Source organism: Peromyscus leucopus, chromosome 4, assembly GCF_004664715.2.
Source record: "Peromyscus leucopus breed LL Stock chromosome 4, UCI_PerLeu_2.1, whole genome shotgun sequence".
NCBI classification, from domain to species: Eukaryota; Metazoa; Chordata; class Mammalia; order Rodentia; family Cricetidae; genus Peromyscus; species Peromyscus leucopus.
Genome location: NC_051066.1, coordinates 4673108 through 4688640, shown reverse-complemented (window position 1 = coordinate 4688640; position 15533 = coordinate 4673108). Strand labels below are relative to the sequence as shown.

The following is a 15533-nucleotide window of genomic DNA, read 5'->3' as shown; positions in this document are numbered from 1 at the left end:
CCAGCACACCCAGATTATTGGCAGCTACGTGGCCTCTGGCTCACAACTAAACTTGTGCCTGGTCCTACAGAAGAGGCCACTACTGGGCTGGCATTCTTCCACTAAACCATCCAAGCAGACACCATTTGGGCATGTTATATTTCTCAGTTAAGTAATTGAGTGTAGTATTTAGATTAATCACTCAATCGTTTTTTAGGACTCCAGCCCTAGCACGGGGCAAAAAGAATGCATAGTTCACAGTGGAGCCTCTCTGGTAGCAAACAGCCAAAACTGTGTACGTGTTCTTGGTGGCATAGGGAAGGCTGGTAAACAGGGTTCTTCTCAGACTGCTGCTGCATCTCAGCATCTCCTATCACCAGAGCTCACCCCAGTGGCTCTTGGCTTGGCAACTTGAGGTACATACTGAGCATCTAATTTGGGGACCTGTGTTCCCATGTCTATGAATCTGAGAACAAATGTTATGAGGAATTATATGCTCAGAAGGAACACTAGGAAAGGCAGAGGCCAGGGAATGTTTATAATGTGGCTCATTTCCAAAGTCATCCTGACTAAAAGGGCACCTCACGGTGCTGAGCCCCTCAGCAAGGCTTACAGGCTGGGCACATGCCACATACACCCATGATCAGTGTTTTATTTCAGTGTCAAATCCAGCTATGAAAAAGTTTCTTTCGGCTCAGTCTCCAGCTTGGCAAGAAAGGAAAGCTTAGTGGGTAGAGAGAGGCATGAGGTCATTCTTGTCCTCTTACTGCTGTCCCTGCCATCCACCGTCACCCCAGTGAGGCTGTGACTGCAGGGCACTTGGCAGAAGAGACCCATGAGAAAAGTGCTTGCTGCTGCTGGAGCCTGAAGGCTACTAGACCCCCTCTGCCATGAGTAAGCCTGTCCCCAATTCCACCCTCCCTATCTTGGTGCCCCCCAAAAGTGTTTGTCCTGGCATCTTCCTTCCTAAGGATATTTTAAAGAGAGACATTTTATAGCTTGTCTTAGAAATGGCAAGTGGTCATCTGCGTGTTGCATAGAGACCTAACCTGGAGTAGGGAGTTGTAGGAGGAACAAGGACCAGATTTGGGCTCCTTCTCATTCACAGATACAGGCTGTGCCTAGAAGGGCGATAACGCAGGCACTGAAAAAGTGTAGATGTCACATGCCCAGCTAGCAGGGAAGGTTCACAGCCACCCACCTCCCATGGTCTCAAAAGATCAGTCAGTCATGAAGGAATTACTGCACATGTGTGTTCATGGGCCACATCCTCAGCTTAAGGGTGCAGCTGAGCAGGCAGGGCCATCTTTTCACTGCTGACAGTCTCCAGGGTCTTCTCTCTGACATGTCCCAGTGTGCAAACCAGGTACATAGCTTTGGGGGGGCTCGGGGGTCCCTGTCTCCCTGTGGCTAAAGAGAACAGCTCCCTGCCCGGTACTCTGTAGCAGTGCTGTTGAAGCCATGTTCTCTGAGCTCCAAGGACACACAGGGTCCTAAAGGGCACAAGTGGTCGTGGCTGGGGGAGGAGGGTGAAAAACAAAAAGAGAGGACGCATTCCGTCCCATGCATGCCTGGAACCCTTGCTGCAGTCAGGGACGGAGCCAGAGAGCATTGCTGGGCCTTGGTGCCTTCCAGCCCAGCTGAGAAAAAATGAGCCCCATGCTCAGGGAGACCAGGCCCGAAAAGTGATAGGCAGAGGGTAATATTGGAGGACATCTGACACCGTCTTCTGGCCTCCATGCACACGTGTACACAAACACGCACACAGATACACACAAATATAATCTTTTTTTCCTGAAAGAAAAAGACTTTAAAATTATATGCTTGCAAAATAAAGTTCAAACTCCTCGGCACAGCCTTTGCTGACGCTGAAAGCCACTGATCACTCAGGCTGTGAGGTACAGTCACACTATATGTTGTGTGCTTTGCTGTTGTGACTATCTGGAATATACCTTCCACCTGGCCCTACTGCTGACTCGGGACATTGCCCCCTTCCCTCATTCACTCCGCTCATTCCCAATCATTGCCCGGGAGTTTGTATGACCTCCGGACAGGTGCAGTGTGCTGCTCATCTCTTTAGAATCTCTTTCCCCCTTCTTCCCCACCCCCTACTCCCCATCCTGTCCCGAATCCCCACTGAGCAGATTGGCCCAGCAATCTTTACAGTTATCTACAGTGAATGTTGGTCAACTTGAAACTGAATGAACCAGGATCGAGGAATCAAAAGTTGTTCCCTGTAATTCTTATAAAGTGCCCACACCGGGTGTTAGTGAATGAGTCAAGTCAGCATTGTGTATTCTTATCATCTCCAGGATCCTCGCTAGATTAATTCAGCCGCTGGGTCTAAAAAGCCCCTCCTCAGACCCTCACCAGACCACGGGGTTAATCTATGGGGGCCGCTGGTTCTCTTCTTTCTTTCCTTCTTGCGTTTTTTTCCCTAAAGGATTAATGGTAACCCTTTTTATCTCTTATGTCTGTTGAACCTTAGAAAAAGTTATTTTAGCAGCACTAAAGAAATGAAAGTCACTATATTTCATAAGTTTAGCCTGTGATTTTTATCAGCATAGTGATGTATGTTTGTAGCTGAGTTTACATCAAAAATTATTCTTAGGGCTTCTTGAATGAATTATGGCAAAGAGAAAGAGTCTAGAAGTAGATAAGGTTTTTGATTTCTGCAATATATTCTCTTTTTCATGTTTTTATCTCTCATAACACAAGTGTCTTCCCAGAGACTGGAACGTGTGACCAAGTGGAATAATTTAGTTGTGAAAACAGAACAGACGTGTTATTAAGCAGCCTGCTTCACAAAAAGGCGTTAAGTGTGGGGAGGATAATGAAGCTATCCCCGTTCTTACTTGAGACATGTTTGTCAGAATTTTGAACAGAAAAGAAATGTTTTCAACCCTTCGAATACGGCCATTTTGCAGGGTTTATGGAGAAAGCTGCTGTCACACCATTCATCCGGTCTTCCTAAGACACAGCTCAGGTCTAATTGATGCCACATCCCCAAAGTGTGTGAATAGCTGACTTGGCAAAGGGGCTGAGCATTTGCACGGGGAAGCATGGAATTACAGACTGTGGAAACAGCACAGCCTGTATGCTCCTGCACCCTGCTTCTCCCTCTTAGGCCAGTGTTGAGAGAGATTTATCACTCTGTCCCTGTGAGTGCTTAAGGACCTGGAACTGACTAAATAGATACAAGGCTTAAAGAACCTGTGTGGATAAACAGACTCAGAAGAATTCAGAAAATCTGTGTGAGAGCCCTGATTGAGGGAGGAAAAGCCTTTATCATTGAGATCAGTGTGCGCTCAGTCTGGCTTGCCCCTCCTTGGGCTTTCTTGTGCTATTTTGAAGGGTTCCGACAAACATCTTTTCTTTTTAAAGTGAATGTTAATGTCTGCTCTAGTGCTGAAAAAAAACAGGGACCTTTCTGTGACACGGGAGACTTGGGCTGTGTGTCAAGGTACCAAACTCCACCACACCAGGTCTGGTACCCTCAAAAGAATCTTGTGCAGGTTCAGGGTCTTTAGGAAGCTGCCCATCATTAGGAAATCAGATTTAAACCTTAATAAAGTAGCTGTCATCTTTATAGCTGAGAAGCACTCTATATCTCAGTTAAGTGTAGATCATACTCAATCTTAAGGAAGCAACAGAATAGAGGTAACCTGATTACGTTTCTTGCAATAGTATAATTTAAAGAAAATCTGATTCTGCCGATGCTGTGGTTATATTGGTGGGAGGTGTTCTGCTTTGCTTTGCTTTGCTTTTTTTGTCCAAAACTGTTTGGACCAAATCTAGGAACTCTCTAGGGTTAGGAGCTGTGACCATAGCTCTAGTAAGTAGAACCCCTGGGTACTAGAGACAGGATTCAGCTAAGACCCGGAGCTGAGCCAGCTGGACTTATTGGTGACCTCTCATTTACATGAATCTTTCTTTTCATAAGTACTTGACAAGATCTGTAAAGTAGTGTATTTAATTTACTAATTAAATTAAAGCTACTGAATAATGATTTGTCCACATTGATTTAGCTTAAATGGAAAAGATTAGCTTTGTTGTGATCTTGAGCAGCCTTAATGGCCAAGCCAGTTAGACACAAAGGCCCCTTGTGTCTTGTGGGTCAGAGTACATAGGTAAGCCAGGCTGTGATTGAATTGCCCGAACCTCACCCTGCGTCCAGCTCTCCTCTGCCTCCCATTCTATTGTTGCACTGGGCTTAAGAGAATGTTAACGCGGTAATAGGCACAGGGCCTTCCCCATTATACGCCTTGCTATCGAACGGTTCTGCATGACTAGTTAAAGAAGATGGCAAGAAGATTAATGAAAGCCAGGCTAATGCAGAAGGGGGTACTTTTACAAGACTTCTGCGAGGAGATATTAGAGCTGAACCAGAGCTTGGCTTTTTCTTTATCCTGTGACCTTTGAACCTGCCTTACTGTTGAGAGCTGCCAGGGAAGTCGACATTTTGATTGATGTTGGTACACGAGTCAGTCTTTCCCATTGAATTCTACATCTGCACGAAAATAGCTTTTCCAGCAGAATTCATACTGGCTAGAGGTGATAGCCAAATTGATGGTTGAAATGCTTTTATGTAGTTTTCATTTAAACCTAAAAGCATTTGATGGTTTATTCAGTATCCAGTTTTCACAGATGGTGTGTGTTCACTTACATGCTCTTCATGGGTTTATCAACTAGAGAGAAAGACCAGTATTAGAGATGTTCAAAGGTTTGCAGACAGAGCTCCAAGCTGACTTCATGAGGAGCGAAAGCCGTTGTTAAGCAAAGTCATCACCTTCCTTAGAACAGAACAGTCCACCTGAGCACTCAGGGCAGCAGACTGAGATCTGTGTAAATAAAGCAGAACAACTGGCTGGCTGTAGAAAGCTCTAGAGGGAGCTCTACAATTGCACCTCTGTACCCACCAGAGCCCTAGTTCAGAGGCGTGCTGTAGATCAGGGGGAGCTCTTTGATCTTCTGAGACACTGACATTCCCTGTGAAAGGGATTGGCGTGGGCTACCTGTAAAACATCCCTCTTCATGTGTCCTCACTGACTCTCTCTATGGGATTTCACATCTGATTGCATGGCATCCCCTGCCCCTCTCCAATAAAAGGTGGCAGAAGGGTCAGGATTTGTTTTCCTAAAGTCACTTGGCACACCCCAGCCCAAACCCACTGACCACCCACTCTCTTTCTCCTGTTTGGTGGGGCAGCTCCAGCAGAGACCACACACATCCACACTTCCCCAACATGACAGGCACCCTAGTTCAGCTTCTGAAGAAGCGCATACCTGGGATGTTTGTCATTTTTACGTGCCCCTGAGAATGTGCGCAAGAGGAATGCAGGTGAGGTGGGTGGTGGGTGTTCATGGCTATGTTGCCATACAGCAGGCACCTGTGTTTATGCCCTGGCGGCCTACAGCCTACCTTCAGGCTCTGTTGACGGGTCCCAGAGCTGGTCTCACACATTAGAAAGTCCAGCAGTGTTAGGGTTTTTTCTGTCTGACGTGGACTCACTTCCTAAATTCCATATCAAATACGGTGAGTACTGCCTGGTGGCAGAGCAGTGGACTCTCCTGAAGTAAATGCTCCAGTTATTGGAGTGCTTTGGAGCACGATCAGAGGCAGGATGCCTCTCCTCTTAACAGATATGTTCCTGAGCCCTATTAAAAGGGGTCTTCATCTAGCCTGTCAAGGGAGTCTGCTGGGGTTTTTTAGTTTAATTACACTATCCAATTAAAACTCCTTGCTGCATTTGGATGCGCCTCTCCTTGGGCCTGAGTGGATATGACATTTACAAGGCTCGCCTTTCAAGCAGACAATAGTGTGATTGATGAGGTGCACGTTCAGTGAAGGAGGCAAGCGTCTGCAAAGTGCTGCTGAGTGTGCTCGGATTTATTTATCATTGCTTTCCCAAAACGGGGAATCTGGGGACATGGGTTTAAGTAACCAGGGGACTGCCTCAATTTCTCCAAGGATGTGGAAGGGAAAGACCCAGTGTGGCTCAGGATAAAGGTGGAAAAAAACTGTGGGCATGGGATTTCATGTGGTCAGAGGCCAGCTTCAGGCCTTAGGCTCTCTGATGGCTGTAATAACCTGTAACCTTAAGCTGTAACTGCTCTTAAAGAGCCATCATTACATTCACGGGGGCTGGTGAGCTTTCCAGGATGTCTCCCATCCACTGCCCTCTGCTGTGAGCTGACACCTGACTGTACCACTTATGCTCCCACCTCCATTGCCCAAAAGCTCCTGGCTCCCCTGTAGTCACACAGCTCATGGCTTCAGAATCAGCCAGGAGCAATTGTGCATCTCCTGCAAAGGGACTTGGATACATGGGAAACTTTAAAGGTTATGGTAACAAGGATTCTAAAACAACCACTGCTGTTTAACCTGGGTGTATAGTTAAGTGGAGCCACATGCTCATCTCCATACTGCCTGGCCTGTGGAGGGTCAGCCCTGGTGAAGTTAGGAGCTACATATGAGGTCGTCGTCGTCCTAAGAGCCAAGTTGGTTGGTGAGAAAGACACCAGTGGCTGCACTGAGGGCTTACAGGGCAGTGTGAATGACTGTGCTGTGTGAGCAGCCTCCACCTGCACTGTACCAGGGAGAAGTAAAGCATGCACTGCATTAACTGCTGTGCTGGTGTTGTAGAGGAGTGGGCACGTTGTCCTGTGTCTTAAGTTTTCACTGAATAGTTGCTTGGGTTTGATGGGCCCATCATAACAAATCAGTTATCAAGGTCGAGTAGAAAATTTGCATACATTTGCATTTCCTAGACTTTTATTACTGTTCTCCTCAAACTCATCCTTGCTTGATTATTAACATAAGAAGCAACAGTGAGCCAGGAAAGACTGCAGACTGGTCCTGTGGAACAGAAGAGCTGGGCAGGCTGTTTCCTTCTGCTTCTGCCAAGCTCCCAGGCAGAGTGCATTTATTTTAGGTTTGGTAGTAGGGGGTGTTTTGGTTTGGGGGCTTTGTCTTATTTTGTTGTGGTTGGTTTTTTTCTTGTTATTTTTGAGATAGTGTCTCAGTGTGCAGCCTTGGCTGGCCTGGGGAATTCTGCATGTATGTTACTGTCTAGGGTCTTGATCAGATTTGTTTTCTCTACCTGTTAAAGAATTCAAAGGCAGAGAGACTCTCCGGTGTAATGGGTGGTGGTGGGGACCTCTCAGTCACAGCAGACAGGATCAGCCGATAAAGAATGGCTCTTCTTAGGAGGGAGGGGACACATACACAGCGGGGCACACAGAAGAGATCTGAAAGGCTGAAGCTGGGCCTCTCCTTGAGGGCTACGTTGTTTTAAGTCTTTGGAGGAGCTTCCCCCTAATTTAGAGTTGGTCTGTTTGAAGAAAGACAGGATGGCTGATCGGCCCACACCTGGTGAGTAAACATGTCCTAATCATATCTAGCCTTGAACTTTGAGCCAGCCTATCAGCAGGAGGCCTACTAGGCTTTTGTCTCAGGTTGGGGAGTGAGAAGAAGCCTGCTATCTTAGAAATTCAGCATCCTTATTGCCTAGTCATGGGCCACCACCACCAGCACCCCATCCGTCTGCCTGTCGGGAATCTGCCTTCTGGTCCCTCATGTCACCCAGGCTGGCCTCAGACTCACAGAGATCCGTCTGCCTCTGCCTCTGCTTCCAGAGCACTGGGATCAAAGGCGTGGGCCACCACTTGCTCTAGGGCCCAGGCTGGCCTAGAACTCACTGTGCAGCTCAGACAGGCCTTGAACTCAAGGCAATTTTCCTTCCTCAGATTTCTTTTTTTCTTTTTTTTTTTTTTTTTCTTTTTTGAGGGGAGGAGGGTTTCAAGACAGGGTTTCTCTGTGTAGTTTTGGTGCCTGTCCTGGATCTTGCTCTGTAGACCAGGCTGTCCTGGAACTCACAGAGATCTGCCTGGCTCTGCCTCCGGAGTGCTGCCGCCGCCGCCGCCACCACCACCTGACATATGCCTCAGCTTTCTGAGTAATGGATTATAAGGCCTTAGTCAGGGACCATACCCAGTTTCCAAACTGTATTTCCATAATACTAAATTCCATAAATATGTAACTCCATAATATGAAGTGTTTAGATTTTAAGTTGTCTTTAATAGACATGGAAAAAGTAACTGTACTTGCATTAAGAAGAAAATGTGCCAGGTTGTGGTGACATATGCCTTTAATCCCAGCAATTGGGAGGCAGAAGCAGGCAGATCTCTATGAGTTCAAGGCCAATCTGGTCTACAGATTGAGTTCCAGGACAGGCTCCAAAGCTACACACAGAAACCCTGTCTCAAAAAAACAAGAGAGAGAATATTGCTTCTAAGGTTCCCATACTTTTATCCTAAATGACTAGAAAACTGGACAGGCTATTTTAAATCCTGCTTCAGACACTAGGAAACAGCAGCACAGGCCCATGAGCCCCAAGAGAAGAGGTGAGTGCAGTGAGGCTTCCCAGGGAAGAGTATCACCTATGGGCTGAGACAAGAGCTGGGGGGCGCCCCAGCTAGCACTTGTAGAAGGATGGAAGGGTGCCACCTTGGGAAGAGCTCTTTCTGTCTGGGCTGTCACCTGCCAGTACATGTGGTGGCACATCCACGATGTTCAGTGATGACTCTGCAGAGGCCAGGACTTGGGAATGGGCTCCACTTGCCCTAGAGAGACTACTCCTTCCCTCCCAAATAAAGCTTGAAAAGGAATCTTGAGTTTGGGAACAGAGTTCAGTGGTAGAGCACTTTCCCATGGTGTTGATTTGCATAAGAATGGCCCTCATAGGCTCATATATTTGAATGCTTAGTCATCCAGGAGTAGCACTATTTGAGAAGGATTCGGAGGTGTGGCCTTGTTGGAGGAGGTGTGTATCACTGGGGGTGGCCTTGAGGTTTCTGATGCTCAAACCAGGCCCAGCTCTCCCTCTTCCTGCTGCCTGCAGATCAGGATGTAGAACTGTCAGGTACTTCTCTACCACCATGTCTGTCTGTGTACCGCCATGCATCCCGCCATGATGACACTGTAAGCCAGCCCCAACCAAATGCTTCCTTTGATAAGAGTTTCCATGGTCATGGTGTCTCCTCACTGCAGTAGAACAGTGAGGAAGACACCCATCAGGGCTTAAGTCCAGCTCAGTGGAAGTACAAAGGAAAGCAGCCTGCAAAGAACCAAACTGACTTACCAAGACCAGTGATCTCCCAAGGCAGCATGGCATGGATACCCACCGTGGAACTTCATTCACAAGATCCAGAATTCAGTTAGAAGCCCAGCCATTTCAGACCTACAGAGCCGGGCATGGTGACGTACACCTGTAATGCCAGCACTCAGGAGGCTGAGGCAGGAGGATAACAAGTTTAGGGCCACTCTGGGCTACATAATAAGTCTATGTCACAGAAGACAAACACTGTGAATTTCAGGCTAGCCTGGTCTACAAAGCATGTTCCAGGACATCCCTGTCTCAAAAAACTTAATTAATGGATTAAAAATAGAGCCAGAAATGGCAGGTATGGCCGAATTAGCAGACAGGTATGTTTCAAAACAGCTATTAAAAATAAGTTCAAAGGAACTGGAGAGATGGTTCAGCAGTTAAGAGCTTATACTGCTCTTGCAGAGGACCTGAGTTCACTTCCTAGTGCCCATGTCAGCAAGTGAATAACCCCCTGGAACTCCATCCTCAGGGGCTCTGATGCCTCTGACATCCACAGACACCTGCACTCGTGTGCACATACCCAAACACAGATACACATGCTCATAATTAAAAATAAGATGAATATTTTAAAAAATACATTCAAAACTTAAGATGAAAATAATCTACCCTCCCAAAGGAGAAGAAATGTAAACTAGAGAAAAGAACCAAATGAAAATTCTAGAGCTGAGAAATCATTCTTTAATCGAAACATTCACTAATGGAAGAAATGAGGAAGAGGAGAAAGCATTAGCATGTAGGTTGCCTATTACCACATAACAAATCAAATTTTAGTGACTAAAAGCAACAGTTACAGTTATTATTATATAAGTTGGTGGCCAGAGGAGGCCAGCATGGCTTTGTTTGGTGCTACAGTCCAGGTATCAGCCAGTGTGGTATTGTGTGCCTGTAATCTCAGCACTCAGGAAGGCAACTTGGAGGCCATCCTGGGCTGCATTGTAAGATCCTGTCCAAAATAGGGAGGGAGAGGGGGAAGGAAGGAGAAGGCAGGAAAAGATGTCATAGAATCTGCTTCCAAGTTCACTGAGTGGTCTCTGGCAGAATTCAGTTCTTGGGAAGTGCTTTCAGACCTGTGTCACATGGCCATCACAGTAGAGAGCCTCAGTGGATGACAGTGGGTTCCATCAACGAGAATGTTAGCGAGGAGTCCTAGTCTCTTAGGCCCTAACTCAGAATGACATCCTACAGTGTCTCTGAATTATCGGTTATTAGAAGCAAGCCATAAACAGCAAGGGTTACATCAAGCCGTGAGACTCGGGAGATCATCAGGCCTGCTCAGAGTCTACCTACCACAGTGAGAGAGCTGGCAGACGGCATCTGAGCGAGTCACACTCTCCCATAGGTCTCGGGAAACAAAAAGCCTCTCAGAGTTTGATCTAAAATATCAAACCACTGATCTTGGAAGCCCTGCAATGGATAACCAGGGTAAATACAAAGAAAACCACATCGAGTCATATCATAATCAAATTGCTGAGACCCGGTAATGAAAAGAAAAATCTGAAAAGCAGCCGAGGAAAGCAGCCGTGCACATCGCAGAGCCACGACAGGAGTGACGGCCGACTTCCGTCAGAAGCAGTGCTGGCCAGAAGACAGTAAAGGAGCAGCTCTAACTGAAGTAATAGCTGTCCAAAGTCTGAATTTTCCCAATGCTCCTTAGATGAAGGGAAAATAAGGACATTGCAGACAGTCAGAAAGTGAAAGAGTTTGTCCCCACCAAACCACGGCAAAGGACTGTGGAGGGGAGGGAAAACCCCAGGTAGAGCCCAGCTCTCCACAGAGAAGCCCCTCGAGCTGCTGCCTTAGGGCAGGAGCACAGTCGGAGCCAGCCCACCACCTGTCTCCGGCAGCCTGAGATAAACACGGTTCTTAGGGTGATGGTTTGAGTTAATGAGGGGGAACACTAACTTAAATGGTTGTTCAGTAAATTATCTCTTCATCCTTTCTTGCTATATCCCCTCAAAGGTTGGCCAAATGTATTCCATTACTATATGTTGAATTTTGTGCAAAGAAGGTGGAACATATTTTTGTGCTCTGGTATATCTATAATATATTTTTAATTTTGCCACAAAGTCTGGACTATCTGCTCTCTGGCTCTTTATAGAAAAAGTTTGTCTCCAAAGATGAAAGTAAAAAGACAAAGGGACCCTTTCATCTATCAGGCAGTCCTGGAGCTTCCCAGGTGTCACCTGACTTGCAGCAGCTCTCTGGAGAGCCCGAGGTCTGCTGGACTTCATCTTGTCATGGCAGACTAGCAGACAGATACTCCCTTCCGGAAGGGAGTGGCCTGGGGCTGCACAGGCGTGCCAACAGAGGCTGTGTCCTCCCTTTGCTTTGGAGGCGGCTGTGCCTTCCCATGGAAGTCTGGCCCTAGCCTTGATGCAGTCCAGAGCAGTGGTTCTCAACCTGGGGGTCGCAACCCCTTTGGCAAACCTCTAATCTCCAGAAATATTTACATTACAATTCAAAGCAGTAACAAAATTATGGTTATGAAGTAGTAGCAAAAAATAACTTTTATGGTTGGGGGTCAATACAACATGAGGAACTATATTAAGGGGGCTCAGTTTTAGGAAGGTTGAAAACCACTGGACTAGAGAGTTATTTTGTAACAAATTTCAAACCATGATTGATTTTCTGGATTTTCCTCTAGAGCTTGTTAAGTGCAGGAAGTTAGAATAGAGGAGAGAGTCACCAGTTAAATAGTAAAGCATGGGGGAGGGGCAGCTGCCAAGAGTAGGTCCCAGAGTAACATTGGATCTGTAGGTGGAGGAAGCCCAGTGCCTTTCAGTGCTACCTTTGACTACAATGTGAATAGGAGGCTAGGCTGAGCTACACGAGACCCTGTCTCAAAAGACGAAGGGAGGGGTGGGGTCTAAGGAGAGATAATAAGCACAGAGCCTGTGTAGTCTGGAGAAAATCATGATATTCAGTGCTTCTACATATGAACATGGTAAAAATAGTAATTTCTGGGCTAGGGGAATGGCTTAGTGTGTAAGAATGTTTGCTGTGCAGGCAAAATGACCTTAAGTTCAAATGCCCGGCATTAAAAACTGTATGACTACATGTGTGCCTGTACCAGAACTGCGGGAGACAGAGACAGGAGGATCTCTGGGGCCTGCTGGCAACCAGTCTAGCTCCAGATTCATTGAGAGACCCTTTTTCAAGGGGATAGGCAGAGAGTGAACAAGCAGGCGTTGAGGGCCATTTATAGTCACGAGTTTTTCTGTGTTTCAGCAGCTGCTCCCAAATAACCACAAAGAAGCTTAATGTTAATTATAAATGCTCAGCCAATAGCTTAGGCTTGCTACTAACTAGCTCTTACAAATTGAATTAACCCATATTTCTTATCTAAGTTCTACCATGTGACTCATGGCTAGTTACCTCATTTTGTACACATCCTGCTTCCTCTGGGTCTGGCTCAAGACTCCTGTGACTCTGCCCTCCTTCTTCCCAGCATACTCTCTGCTCCAAAAATCTTGCATAGCCACCAGCCAATCAGCTTTTTATTAACAATGAGAGTAATACATATTTACAGTGTAGAAATATTGTTCCACAGCATTTCCCCCTTTTTGTCTAATTAAAAAGGAAGGTTTTAACTTTAGCATAGCAAAATTATATATAACAAAAACAGTTGAGGAAACATGATGTCCTCTGGCCTCCACATCAGGCATGGACAGGTGTGCATGCTGCATATGCACGCGCACACACACACACACACACACACACACACACACACACACACACACTGATTTTAGGTAGTTTCCTTTCCTCTTACTGGAGGAAAAGTGCATAATATGAGTTTTTAATGCTTAAAATAGATAGGAGTATTTTGCACAATAGTTACCAAACTCTGTACTAGAGAGGTTTGGTGTTAGCATTTAACCTCCCACAGCACCCATGTAAACTCTGGTTTGTCACAAAGTCAGGGCCCTCAAAGAAGGGAATTTCCAGAGACTGGATGTGTTTCTTGCTTCTGTGTGTCTCTAGAAGCTTAAAAAAAAAATCAAACACTGCTTGATTGTTGAGCTCCTATAGTATTTGCTGAAAGAATATAGACACAAGGAGAATCATTCAAAGGCCTAATAAACCATTACTTGTTTCTTGATATTCTGTTTCTTTTTGTGTTACTGGGGATTAAAACACAGAGCCTGTGCTCTCTAGGCATTTTCTCCACTGTTGAACTACAGACCCCAACGGTGATTCTTAGCCCATTTCCTGAAGTCCATGGGTTTGTGCCTGGGAGTGGAGCACTTGCCCCAAGGAAAAGCATTTGTCCAACTGTTTGAGTTGCTAGCTGAACTAGCCATTTTTACTGGAAAACAACTGACAAACTGTGAAAACTTGAGCCCTTGGTAAGCTGTTTTCTTAAAAGCCAAGTGAACCTGCTAGTTCAGCAGAAAGAAGTGGCTGTGCTGTATCCCAGTCATGAGAGCCAGACGCCTCAGATCAAAATTATCACCTTTGAAAACTCGTGTCTATTTCTGAGAACTTGGCTTCTCATTGCTTCTAGACTTTTCTAATGCAGTCAGTAGTGCTAAAACATGACTTCTGTCATACTGCATAAGGACAGGCTTCAGCATTGGGAATATTTTCCAAGCTGCTATGTGATGCTACAAACCCAGGCAAGGTGGGCATACACCCAGAGGACTCTCTGTCCGCATCCCCAGAGGGAGGAGCCTGCATACCCATGTTTACTGCTGCACTGTGCACATCAGCCAGGACGCCCATCGCAGAGGAACCCATATGGAAAATGGAGACTATACACAATGGGATTTTGTATAGCTCTGAAGAACGGAATTGTGATATTTATAGGAAAAGAGATGGAAATAGTAATTATTAGGATAAGCAAAATAAGCCAGATTCATACAGACAGGCATTCCATATGTTTTTCTCTCATTTGCAAATTCTAGATTTATTTTCTATATGTGTATATCCGTATGTAAGGATGTGGCTGTAGGTCATAAGACTGAAAAGGGAGCCTTAGGAGGTGATGGCCTCTTAAGGGAGGAGGAGTCGGTGGAAAATGAGAATGTGTTGATATGACATGAAGGCAGAAGGAGGGTCATGGGGGAGCAGAGACTAGCAGGAACAGGTGGGCAGTGGGGGTATGGGACAGTCAACAAATCAAAGTGTCTGTGCAGATCCCATAATGAAACCCATCACTTTTTAATCAGTTTTTAAAGACTGATAATGTTTTTTTGGGGGGGGGGGTTGTTTGTTTGTTTGTTGTTGTTGTTGCTTTGGGTTTTTTTTTTGTTGTTGTTATTTTTTAAGACAAGAAGGAAAATTTATTCAACATTTAAGACCAACCAAGGGAGGTTTCGTTGTTGTTTTGGTTGGTTCATTGATTGGCTGGTTTGATACAGACAGGGTCTTACTACGTAGCCCTGGCTGGTTAGAGGTATACACCACCACATCTGGCCTCTAACCAGTGGATTTTAATAAAACAGTACATAAAAGTTACTAATGAGAGTTTATGTTCTGTATTACAACTAACCTAAACACACACACACACACACACACACACACACACACACACACACTTACCAGGGTTAGTGTGAACATGAGTGAGCTATGCTGCTTGGACTGTAGGTTGCGCATACTGTAGAGTGCTCTTCTAGCGTTCATGAGGCCTTGGTTCAATGTGAAGCACATTATATACTCAAATGACAATGGCCTCATGTAGCCTAATATAATAAAAGTAAAATAATGTTTCTAAAACCTGCTTACTAAACTTTTGGGGTAATATAAAGGTTTTCAATCTAAAAATATTTATGTTAGCTTGTGAGCTTAATTATATTTTTAATGAATAAATTTGTTTTAAATTTCTCAGTTTTAGCTTCTAGCATAATAAAAATTAATAGCTATAATCCATATAAGCTGAAACTTTAGGTTCCTCTGTAATGTTTAGGATTATAAAGGGATCCTAAGACCAGAAAGTTTGAGAATTAGGATGTAAGATCTTGAAAAACATCTTTGAAGGATGGCAGCCAGGAAACAAAGTATGGGGAACATTAAAGAGGGGGTGATGGATCCAGACCTGGTAGGTGCTGGTGGTATTTGGATGGATTTGAGACATAGCCTTGCTCTGTAGCCCAGGCTGGCCTCAAACTCCACATAGTCCTCCTGCCTTGCCTCCTGAGAGCTGGGATTATAGGGATGGGCCACCAGCCCAGGTAGATGGTTGGACCTGGAGAAGACAGGATCAATGAGGACGTAGTCAAGATCTGGGTGAGGGTGTGGCCACAGGCCAGAGAGGGCTGGACATGTAAGAACTGGCCAGGGATGAGTCCTAGGCTTGGTGTGCAGCGACACCTCCTGCTATACCAGAAGAGCTTTCACTTGAAGGAAGGATGGAGCATTTGTGTATTATTTTGTCTTTTCTTTCTAG

At 45.6% G+C, this 15533-nt stretch overlaps 1 protein-coding gene across 7 annotated transcripts in view; it reads left to right on the top strand.

Annotated features, from left to right (window-relative positions):
* Mapkap1 (MAPK associated protein 1) overlaps window positions 1-15533 on the top strand; it is a 213128-nt gene that overhangs the window by 186940 nt on the left and 10655 nt on the right. The window lies entirely within an intron of this gene.